This window comes from Acomys minous, assembly GCF_964271855.1.
Source record: "Acomys minous genome assembly, chromosome: 12".
NCBI lineage: Eukaryota > Metazoa > Chordata > Mammalia > Rodentia > Muridae > Acomys > Acomys minous.
This window is the reverse complement of record NC_140493.1, coordinates 87914036-87926529: the sequence shown is the minus strand read 5'-3', so window position 1 is coordinate 87926529 and position 12494 is coordinate 87914036.

The window sequence follows — 12494 nt, the reverse complement described above, 5'->3', positions numbered from 1 at the left end:
CCTCTCCTACAAGTTTCCCCAGGCAGATCCCAGGCCACTGTGCAGCCTTAGGGGAGAGTGGGCGTGGAGGGGAGCTGGGGCTGTGAGGAGGCGGTGATAAGGGAGCCCACCCACCACCTCTCCCATTCATCCCGGCGGGCCTTCAAAGCTACCTGTCAGTGGTAACCGTCGCGATCCGACGGAAAAAGAACAACCTCTCTCCTGGTTCTTAAAACATGTAACACGATGAGTTTAGACAGAGTTTGCAACTCCACTTTCCCCAGCTTATTTCTCTCCCCCTCGCTTCTCAGTGGTGCTCCCTTCTTTTCTGCTCCCCCCCCCCCCCCCCCCGCCCTCTACCAGAGGCCAGTTAAGCTGTTCCTAACCTAGCCCTTCCTGTATTCATGAGTTCACTTTCTGCATCATGAGCACTCTCCACCAGGCAGGGAAAAAGCACTCTAAGGAGCAACCACAGACACTTTGGGGGTTGGTCAGCACCCCAAGTGGAAAAGAAAGAAAAGCAGTGACCAAGCTTGCTGTGGACAAGCACAAGCACAAGCAAAAACAAAAACAAAAACAAAAAACAAAAAACCCTGAGCAATGGTGGGCTTCCTGGAGGGTGTGACACTTCTGTAGTGTAGGGGCAGATGAGAAGAAGAGGCCGTCTGGAAGAGGAGCGTGGGGAGTGGACTCCTGTGGACAGTCTCGGCTCCCACCCACTTCCTTAGCTGAGCTCTTCGGTTGCGCCCCGGCCCTTGACTTCATTCATTTCTATGCTCCTTCATTCCTGGTCTGGTACCCTCAGTGGGTGGCACAAAGCTGGATGCTGCAGAGCCCCCACAGGGATCGCTAGAGAAGATGGGGGCAGTCATCAGCCCTTCCTCACAGACTCTTTGGAGCAGGAAGAAGGGGCACCCAAGAAAGATGGGGTGAGACAGGAAGGGTTGTTTTTGCTTAGTGGCAAAACTGCATGCCTCCCCCCTGAGACTGAATTGAGTTGAGACCATGGTCCAGGTCATCAGCTGCAAGGGCTTGGTGGCTTCATACTACCGTGCTACTGGAGGAGGCAGACGGTCTCCAAGGAAGCCAGGGATGGGACAAGAACCCTGGGACAAGAGGAAGGAGAGAAGAGCTGGGGTGGGTGGGTGGGGGGGGGGGGGGCGGGGAACGGCGTGTTCCTGAAGCTGCCTGGTCCCAGTAATAAAAAGCGGAGGAAGCTGGGCGTGGTGGCGCCCAGCACTCGGGAGGCAGAGGCAGGTGGATCACTGCGAGTTCAAGGCCAGCCTGGTCTACAAAGCAAGTCCAGGACAGCCAAGGCTACAACAGAGAAACTCTGTCTCGAAAAACCAAAAAAAAAAAAAAAGCAGAGGAAGACTAATGCAGATCAGATTGCCCAGGGGCTGGCTCCTGGCAGCCCCCTGCCTCAGCCCCATCCTGCTGAAGCCGAGCCCAAGACAGGACACACATGGCCACTCTCCCCACCTGGGTCTGAGCTGAACTGAGGGAGGGAAAGGTAGGCTGGAGGCTGGAGTTAGAGTTGGCCTCTCAGGCCCTGGGGGCTACAGGTGGTCTCTTAGTCCCTCGGAAACCTGTCCCGTGCATGTGACAGCGGGGCCTAAGAAGGCTAGGATGGCTAATCACTGACACTGACCGCAGAGGGACTCCCCACTTGATGGACACCTACCCTGTTCTAGGGGACAGTGAGGAGGGAGATGGAGGAGACAGAGCCAGGCGGGGCACTGCTATGGCATGGCCTTATTCCTGATGATAGCGTGTGTGTGTGTGTGTGTGTGTGTGTGTGTGTGCGCGCGCGCGCGTGTGTGTGGTGTGTGTGTGCGTGTGTGTGTGTGTGTGTGTGTGTGGTGTGTGGTGTGAGGTGTGTGTGCGTGCGCTTGTGCGTGTGTGTGTGTGTGTGTGTGTGTGTGTGTGTGTGTGTGTGCGCGTGTAGGCCTGCAGTTGACATCAGATATCAGATGTCCTCCTCAGTTGGCTGCCCACTTCGTATATTGAGCCAGGGTCTTTCACGGATTCTGGCCAGTCTAGTTGGCCAGCCTGGCTGGGGATCCCTTGTCCTCTGAGGGCAGCTGCCATCTGCCCTGCTTTTGTCAGTTTGGGGGCTCTGAACCCCAGTCCTCATGCTTGTAAGACCAAGTCCTTTATCTACTGAACTGTCTCCCCAGGTGTCCTTGTCCTCCTCCTCCTCCTCCTTCTTTCAGACTGGCCCTGACCTCACTCTGTAGCCTCCTAGTCTGGCCTCACGTTAACAACCAGTCTCTCAAAGGACACCCACAACTCATGGAGGTCCCTGAGAGGAAGCAGCTGCATACAAGTCTGAGGAGACTGTCCTAGAGCAGCCGTGGGCCGCCTGACAAGGAGAGATTAGAGACATCCCTCCCCTTCCCTGTCATTCTTCCTTCCTTGATCTCTCTCTCTCTCTCTCTCTCTCTCTCTCCTCCTCACATTTATCCTAGAGCTTGCCTTCTCTAGCCCTCCTTGTCCTCCCCCTCTATCGATCAGTCCCCCCAGCTCTAGCCAGCACGAAGGCCTTGGACGGTACTCACAGTCTTACTTTAAAATTTATTGCCCAGTAAACGAGGCGGCAGATGGAAGCCTCAGCCGCCCCGCCCCCACCCCCTGCGTCTCCTCATCCCAGCAAAAGCCAATCTCCATGAGAATGTCGTCCATCAAACGCACCAATATGTGGTTATTTATAGGCTCCCCCCACCTTCCAAGAAAGCAAGGCTGATTTTTCCTCCCCCCTCTCTTTTCTCTGGGCTCTTGGCTCTCAGGAGCGGTGAGGGGGACGGTTTATCGGGGGTCGATATTTTAAAAAGCTGCACAGTGAGGTTCCCGTCCCTCGGATTCTAGGGTAGGGGGGCGTAGAAGTGTCTTGATTGGAAATGAATTAATTAGAAGCGAGGCACTTCGACTCTCTGAGTTGGGTTATTTATAGTGTTCGGTTAATTTTGATAATTAACACTGGGGAGGAAAAGCGAGTTCCGGGCACCACGGTGCCCGCCAACAGAGACCCACTTCCCGCTTCACCGCTACTGTGCCAGGCGCAGCTCTGTGTGGATCCTGGCAAAATAGGCTGCTGCCTGCTGAGGACTCCCGGGGTTCTCTAAAAGTGGAACAAACCGAATGAGGGAAGGCCAGGGGCAGGAAGCACTGGGGACTCAAGACTGTCAGGAGTCCCTCTCAGGTGACTGGTCCACCTAGTACCAGGCCAATGCGGGGGGCAGGGCCAGAGAGGCTGCACCTCAGATTTAAACACAGAGGACCTTTCCATTCCACCAAAACAGAAAGCTAGAATATGATGCAGGTGACACAGGAGCCAGACAGGGCCAGCGAAGGACCACCTGCTACTCCTGAGTCAGAAAGGGCTTTCCAAGAGGGAGAGGTCACCTCATTACCTAAAAGGGACAGGACTTTAAGAGTCTGTCCCCCGTGTGTTTGAGTGGCTCGATCTGTGCCCATTGCCCCTTCATTCTCCGTCTGTCCTCAAGCTGAGATATATATATGTCTGAACGGGGTTCCACTCCTATACTCCTGTTTTATATTACATTTTCAAATGGTCTCCTGCTGCTAGGAAACCTGTGCTCCCTCCCTGCAGAGGGTCCAGCTGCCTCTTCTGACCTCTGCTGAGTTGGTGGCCTTGCTCTCTTGGCGGGCTCCCTGAGTTTGGCTGGGGGAACCATCAAACGGTGGCGACCAAGATGGTGGAAAGACGCCAGGCTGGATTCCGAAGGCTCTAGAACACACACCTCTCTGTAGAGTGTGGTCCCTTCCCTGGAGGGGAGAGGAGCTGTTTCCTCACCTGGGAGCTAGGTCGTAATAAGCGGAACTCAGGAGCACCATTGTGCCTCACCCAAACATGGACAAGGACAGGCTCCTCCATGCCAAGAAAGGACATTTGGGACCACCGGAGCAGGACCAGGAAATGGTGGGAGGCCTTTGTCCTGCATGGCGCAGAGGCGTTCCAACATGCAGAGCAACTTCAAACGCTATCCCGTCTGTCTTATACTCTCTGAGGGAAGCTCCAACACAGGGCCTGCCAAGGGCTGAGGCTAGACAGGAAACAGGATCTGTGACCAAGGGCCGCAGGCTATGCTGTTCCCGAAGCCTGTGCCAGCTCCCTGCCCCCCTCCCCGCCTTATCTCCTCCCTCTGGGGATGGTCTCAGGTGTCCCCACAAAAATCCCTTCCCACTTCTCAGTCCCTACCCAGCCCCTACCCGGCTTCTCTTGGAGCTGCAGGTCCCCAAGAGGAAGGGAGAAGACAGTGATGGAGGCCTCATCCCCCTGCTGGCTTCTGCCATCTTGTTAACACAGCCACTGTGGCTGCACACCAAGCCCTTGTCACAGCCTCACCCACCTGCCCAGCAGGACCCCCTCCCAGGCACCTGCCCAGCAGGACCCCCTCTCAGGCACCTGCCCAGCAGGACCCCCTCCCAGGCACCTGCCCAGCAGGACCCCCTCCCAGGCACCTGCCCAGCAGGACCCCCTCCCAGGCACCTGCCCAGCAGGACCCCCTCCCAGGCACCTGCCCAGCAGGACCCCCTCCCAGGTACCTGCCCAGCAGGACCCCCTCCCAGGCACCTGCCTTTCCCACACTGGCATCCTAACTCTCGCTGCCTCTCTGGGCACTGTGTTCTTTCAGCTGCCGTCCGCACACTGGTGTCCTGGGCCACCCTTGTGCTTGTTGGGGGGTGGGGGGGGTGGGGGTGGGGGTGCGGGGCGGGGATGAGTTAGCCACCCACTTTCTTTATTGAGTTTTCTGTCGGACTGCAGCGTCTGGTCCCCTTCCCTACACTGGCAGCTCCTCCGTAGTGCAGGTATATAAATAAAATTGCTTCTCTTTCTCACTCCAGCTTGCACTAGTTCCAGGGTGTCGACTTGCGCGGCGACCACCTGAGTTATCCATTGTCTCGTGTCTAGTGGCCTCCAGGCTGCAATCTCCACGCAGGGTCTGTGGACACACGGCAGCCTGGGCTAGTCCCCTGACCTCATGCCACTGAGGGCCAACCTCAGACACCAGACTGTTTTTTCCTTCCCTTTTCAGCCCAGTGGTCTTTGGGGAGCCGCTCCTTCGTCTCCCGCTTCCTCTGAACTGAGAGCACATTTTTAATTAAAGTGGAAAAAGAGCTGAAAATCTGTTCGCATTTAATCATCTTGACGACCTTTTTGCTTAAGAGTTTCCAGCTGAGTGGGGGAGCCCCGGGGAGGGGCTGTCAAGGCATTTCTGAGCTGAGCCTGGGTCTGGAGGGGAGGGCTAGAGATGAATAAACTCACCCAGCCAGGTGGCTGGGCTCTAAGTGTCAACTCAGCATTTCCTCATCCGCTAGCTCCTCCAGCCCCGCCCCCTTTCCCCAGCCCCGCCCCCCTTATCCCGGGCACCCAGCTGACTGGACAAGAACCTGGCCTCATGGCGCCAGAGCAAGGACAGTGTGAGGAGGTCTTCCTTTCTTATGTCATAGAAGAAAACCAGGCTTGGAGGGCCTAGGGTGTCACCTCCAGATCACACAGGAATCTGGGCAAGGCCTCCTCAGAGACTGCTGAAACCTCCCTATCACTCCTTTCTCCGTAACCATCCCACGGAAAGATTTGGAACTTGCCGTGGGTGCTACTGGACCTCACCCTCCTCAGTTGTCGCTAGCTCTGAGCTAGCTTTTCACTTCCCTGAAATCTGTCTACCACCTTACAATGTGTAACTGAAAGCCGTGTCCCCATCCCAGGTGTACACTGCTGTTTGGTTGGGGAAAACCCTTAAGAAGGTTGCCAAGGCCATGGCTGTGTCCCTGCCCAGTTGAGGGGACAGCAACAACAGGGAGTTCCTCTCCAATGTCTGGACCACCTATGTGCTCCTAAGGGAGGAGATTGTGCCTCCCCTGAAAAAGAGACTGAAGAGTCTGTCGTTTCTCCCTCTTCTCAGGAGTGTGGTCAGTTGCTACACACAGAGAGAGAGACTCTGGGAAGATCTGGTGCCTCTCTGTCTTCTGTCCCCCGATGGCACTCCCACCCTTCATCCACAGCTTGGGATCTGTGCTTCTGAGCAGAGCCCACCTCCTGATGGGTGGGGCTGGGAAGACAGCAACACCCCCCCCCCTTTCTGGCCATCAGAGTGTGTCTTCTCTCTGTGGGCGACAGGCACAGGGAACATGACTTTGTCCAGATTCCGCATCGGTGCCCTTTGCCCTCCCTTGGTGGAAACCAACCCCAGACAATTGCACTTGACCCCACTTTCCAGACATTGGAACGAGCAAAGCCGAGTGAAGATAAGCTCGGGCCTCGGACGTCTCCTCCTCCACTAATTCCCGTGGGAATTTCTCTGAAGCCAGAGGCCTGTCACAGCTCTGGCTCTTATCTACAGCAGGAAGGACCCTGGGCTCAGTCCCCAGTGTTGAAATGTCATCTTACCCCTCATCCGGTTTCTAGCTGGAAGCCACCATCAATAGCGGCATCAAATACGAGACTAATTGACATCTTTCCGCCGCTCCACTCTCCCCCCCCCCCCCCCCGCCCCCAGCGTCGCTCCATGTCGCCCCCACCTCCCGCCCCCGCCTTGCCCACCCGGACTTTCAAAGCACACTCAACCACACTGTTTTCGTGGCCACTCATTCTGTAAGGCTCTCGTTTTCTGCCTACATTAGGGAGGAGGACACGGAGGCTGAGAGCAAGGAACCCGTCAAGTAAACGGACGGGCACTTGGGTTTCCTCCGACAGTTCATTTTCTCTACCTTCATACTGACTTCATGATATTCTAGCCGTGGAAGAGCTTACCTTCGTTTTTCTTTAAAACATTTTTCGTGCCCTTGGATGTAGGGTAGGAAGAGAAGGCTGAATCCAGGTGGACAAGTGGTACACACCTGCAAGCCCAGCATGTGGGAGGTGAAGGTGGGAGGAGTCACGTCAGCGTCATCCTGGCCACACGCTGAGTTTAACCCTGTTTCAGATAAACCAACAGAACAACCAAGTCTGAGCTGGAGGTGTAGTTCAGTTGGTAAAGTATTTACTTAGCATGCCCAAAGCCCTGGGTTCAAACCTCTAGTAGCCCATACGCTGGGCACAATGCTGCAGGAGGATCCAAGTGGGCAGGAGGATCAGAGGTCGAAGGTCATCCTTAGTTACAGCTCAAATTCAGGACTAGCCTGAGATGTGTATGAGACTCTATCTCAACAAATATACAAAGGGCTAGAGAGACGGTTCAGTGGTTAAGGGCACTTGCAGGGCCGGGAGGTGGTGGCGCACGCCTTTTTAAATCCCAGCACTCGGGAGGTGGAGGTAGGCGGATCGCTGTGAGTTCGAGGACAGCCTGGTCTACAAAGCGAGTCCAGGACAGCCAAGGCTACACAGAGAAACCCTGTCTTGCGAAAGAAAAAAAAAAAAGCACTTGCTGGTTTTGTAGACGACTCAGGTTCGGTTTCTAGCACCTCCATGGCAGCTCACAACTGCCCTTAACTCCAGTTCCGTGGAACTCGATACCCTCTTCTGACTTCTTTGGACGTCAGACATGTATGTGGTACACATACGTACATGTAGACAAACATGCATATAAAAAAAAATTTTTTAAAAAAAATATGAAAACAAACAGCTACTACAAAAAGTTTTTAATTGTCGGACAACTCTGAGGAAAAGAGTCACAGTGGGAATTAAGCCCAGGTCCCCTGGAAGAACAAGCAGTAGTCTTTATTTGGTTTTTGTTTGTTTGTTTCTTTGTTTTTGTTTTGTTTTGTTTGACACAAGGCCTCTCTGTGTAGCCTTGGCTGTCCTGGACTTGGACTTGCTTTGTAGACCAAGCTGGCCTTGAACTCACAGCATCCACCTGCCTCTGCCTCCCGAGTGCTGGGATTAAAGGCGTGCGCCACCACCGCCCCCGGCCAAGCAGTACTCTTAACCACTAAGCCATCTCCCCTGCTGAGGATGACAGTGGGAATTTGAGAGGAACCTCCTAGTGGAAGAAGAGAAGAGAGGCTGGGCCACTGCCTGGTGGCCCCTGAAGTCATGGAGGAGGAGCCGGCTGCTGGGAGCCCCGAGCCTCAGCATTTACTCATCATTCACCTCACGATAGAATCTTTCACCAAGTCACAAAACCCGAGGAAAATGTCCCCCTGTTACCTGTGTCTGAACGAACTGGTCCAGTTTTGAGATAGTAGTTGTGTATCTCCTGGCCTGTAGGAAGGCTCTGGAAGCGAGCATTCTCACTGTCTGCAAGGAAAGGGTTTATAGCTTCAGGCTGGCTCTCAGTTACAGCCGTGAGCCTTGTAGGTGCTGAGTCCTTCACACCTGCCGCGGTATGAAGGGCCTCGGAGGTCCAGGTGAGGGGATGGATGGAGTGGGAAGAGGAGAGGACATTAGGGGCCGTCTTCTTGGAGGGTGATGGTGAGGTGGTAAGGAGAACAGGGGAGGGTTTGCCCCTCATATATGGACTGCGGACAACGCATCTTCCCAGCCCCTCCCGCCCCCCTCCCAGCTCTATGCTGAACTCTGCTAATATTATCCAGCCTTTTGCCTTGGAGTCGCTGTAGTATAGGAAGCCTGAGTGTGTGTGTGTGTGTGTGTGTGTGTGTGTGTGTGTGTGTGTGTGTAGGGAGAGAGAAAGAGGGAAGGAGAGAGGGAGAGAGAGAGAGAGAGAGAGAGAGAGAGAGAGAGACAGACAGACAGACAGACAGACAGAGACAGAGAGAGACAGAGAGAGAGAGAGAGAGAGAGAGAGAGAGAGAGAGAGAGAGAGATCTAAAGTCAGCTTCCTGCCAGGAAACAATTCTAGAAGACCCCTCAGGAAAACTGTTGCCCATGGTGCTGCCAAACAGGTCATCTCCTCACAGCCTTCTCCCCACGTCCTGTCTCTCAGTGGTTAGGGATAAGAGGGCTGAGGAGAAAGTCCTATAAAGTCTGGGATAGGACCACTTACAGGTGAAGACTTCTTGGCTTGGGACCAGGAGTCACAGAGACAGAGGAGTTTGACTCAGGCATGCAACTGGCTCTAAGGGGTAAGCAAAGGTGGTTGTGATGACAGTGATCAGGACGGGATTAGGGTTTGGAGAAGCCGTTATGATGATGGTCAGGGTCAGAGTTATGGCGCGCGGGGGTGGTCATGTAGTACTGAACTTGTAAAATTGTAAAACTTTTAAATTTTAAGCTTAAGGGCCGGGTGTGATGACACATGCTTTTAATCCCAGCACTCAAAAGGGAAGCAGAGGCAGGCAGATCTCTGTGAGTTTGAGGCCAGCCTGGTCTACAAAGTGAGTCCAGGACAGCCAAGGTTCCACAGAGAAACCTTGTTCTTGAAAAACCAGAAAGAAAAAAAAAGGAAAAAATAAGTTTAATCTTAAAATTTTAAAATTAAAATTAGGGGACTGGAGAGATGGCTCAGAGGTCAAGAGCACTGACTGTTCTTCCAAAGGTCATGAGTTCAATTCCCAGCAACCACATGTTGGCTCACAACCATCTATAATGATGTCTGTAAAAATAATAAGTAAATATTAAAAATAAATAAATAAAATTAGGGCTGGAGAGATGGCTCAGAGGTCAAGAGCACTGACTGCTTTTCCAGAGGTCTTGAGTTCAATTCCGAGCAACCACATGGTGGCTCACAACCATCTGTAATGAGATCTGGTGCCCTCTTCTGGCCTGCAGGTGTACATGCAGGCACAACATTGTATACATAATAAATAAATAGATAAATATTTTTTAATTAAAAATGTTTAAAGTAAAATTGTCTGTGATGGGTGATGGTGACAATGGTTTATCTGTGACTTTTCTAATTGCTGTGACAAAATGCCTGATAAAATAAACTAAGAAGGGAGGTTACGTTGCCTCACCATTCAAAGGTACAGTCACTCGGGGAGGCGTGTCTTAGTTACTTTTTTATTGCTGTGAGTGGACATCCTGACCAAGGCAGTTTATAGAAGGAGCGTGAGCGTCTTTGCGGCTTCCAGTGCAGGGGGATTAGAACCCAACACCATCTCCATGGGGCGCCTTGCAGCAAGCAGGCAGGCATGGCAAGGCGCTGCAGCAGTAGCTAGCTGAGAGCTCCCATCTCAGATCCACAAGCAGGAAGCAGAGAGGGCACAGAGCCTGGGGATGCCGGGAGGCTTTTCAAGCCCTAAGACCACCTCCAGTGACAAACTGCTTAGCTCTTCCCAAACAGCCACTAACTGAGGTCCAAATATTAAAATGCCTGAGACGGAAGTTAGTATGGATGGAGGGGAGGCAAAGACAGATACTAGAAATAAGCAAAACTTTGTTCCAAAATCCTCATTCGGGAAGACAAAGTCGTTGGAACTGTTCTATTGTAGCTGTCCAAGGACCAGTAAAAGAAAAATTGCCAAATATGGGGCACCAGAGTTTGTGTGGTGGCACTCAGAGGAAGGACAGCAGGCTACCAAGAAGAGACTTGATACCCTATGAGCATATACAGGGGGGAGGAAGTCCCCCTCAGTCACAGTCATAGGGGAGGGGAGTAAGGGGAAAATGAGAGGGAAGGAGGAATGGGAGAATACAAGGCATGGGATAACAATTGAGATGTAATATGAATAAATTAATAAAATATAATTTTAAAAAATGCCTGAGACGTATGGCAGAATCTCAGTCAAGCCACCACTGCTTGGAAGCAGGGACATGGAGGGTCTGGTCACACTGCGTCAGCAGCCTGGAGGGAGAGAGAGAGAGAGAGAGAGAGAGAGAGAGAGAGAGAGAGAGAGAAATGTAGGTGCTTCACCTGCTTTCCTTTGAATTTCCTCTGGGACCCCCCCAGCTCATGAGATGCCACTGCCTTTATGGTGGGCTTTAAGTCCAACCGAGTTGACAATGAGAGTTAACTACCCCATGGTCAGGGTGACGACGATTTGGGGAGGGGGGGATGTGGGTTGTGGAGATCATGACAGGGCTAGGGTTCACTGAGGTAGTGGGTATGGTGTGAATTGTGGTGGTGATGGAGATGGCGGTGATAATGACAGTGGTGGCCATAGTGGTGTGTACTGGTTTGGGGGATACGTGGTTGTCCTCATGGTGATGTGGGTATCTCAGAAGAGGACTGTTCTGATCGCAGCTGAGCTGCCTATAGTGTGGTCAAGCTAAGGAGTCACATTCTAAGAGAACCCTCTTATCAAATACCTAACACTCCTTGTCTAGATCAGAGAGTCTCAACATTCCTAATGCTGCGACCCCTTTAATACCGTTTCTCATGTTGTGGTGATCCCCAACCGTAAAATTATTTTTTATTGCTGCTTCATAACCATAACTTTACCGTTGTGAATCATAATATAACTATCTGATATTTCCAATGGTCTCAGGCAACCCCTGTGAAAGGGCCGTTCGACCTCCCAGAGGGTCAGGACCCACAGGTTGAGACCTAGACTATCAGCTCCACAGAGCTGCTTTTGTCTACTGCTGAGCCTCCAGAGCCTAGAAGTGCGTGTGGTCCATAGCAAGGCTCCATAAATACACACGGAGTCAACAGGAGAGGACCAAGTCCCTCCTGTGACGAACACCGCGCTGCTCTATTTGATCCTTGCCATCTTCCTTCAAAAGCCCCATATTATAGATGAGGAAGCGAAGGCCCGGGAGAGGCCATGTAGCCTTCCTAAGGCAATACAGGAGGAGGCAAAGGGGCAGGGGGCAGTCATTGTCACTCAGGCCTGCCTGAGTCCCACCCCTGCCTCTGCACCCTTTGCAGCCACTCTCCTGCCTCCAGCATTCAGCAATGCATCTCAGGCCCGCGCTCCGGCTTAATCATAGAAATACCGCTAATAATAGTAACAATTGCTGTTTGTAATTGTTGGAGTAAGGCTTAAATGATCAAGACCATGGAAATTATTAATAACCCCGGGCCCAGCCATGGTGGTGGGGGTCAGATTAAATTGTGTTGAGATGGATAACCTTGGCAATAATAGTAACTGGGATCATAAATTAATAACGGGAGTATTTAAATTAATGCCACGCTGTCGATAGCCTGGTAGTAAGCAGCGCAATGCCTCTGGAAGTACTAACGCTTGCTTCTCCTCTCTGCCTCCCGTGAGTTCAGCAGAGAGCAAGGCAGAGCTGTAAAAGCTTTGGGGGGAGGGGAATCTCCATCCACCTGGGGACTTCTGAGGTCCTGCTTGCTGCCTGGACTCCTACATCCAGCCATGGTGGCTCAAGAACATGAGTTCTCAAATTCTCAAGGCCACAGTGATGTATGTCTACCTGTTTTGCTGGACTTCGATAGCCCCCCCCCCCATCTGTGTGTGTGTGTGTGTGTGTGTTTGTGTGTCTGTCTCCCTCGGTCGTGAATGGATGAATTAAGTTTAAGTAACCCAGGAAATCATCTACCCACGAGCAGGCCTCCTTTGTAAGTGTTCTTGGTCTGTCCTTGTTTCTATTATTTGGGACCACATTTTTGAAGAGGTAGTGCAGACATAGCTAGCATCTGGTCCTGGCATAGTCTTTGCAGCTTTGTCCCCACACAAGCTCTGCATCAAGGGCTCGGCTGTCTGGAAACCAGAAAAGTGTAAGTTGGTGTTTCTCCTGAAAGATT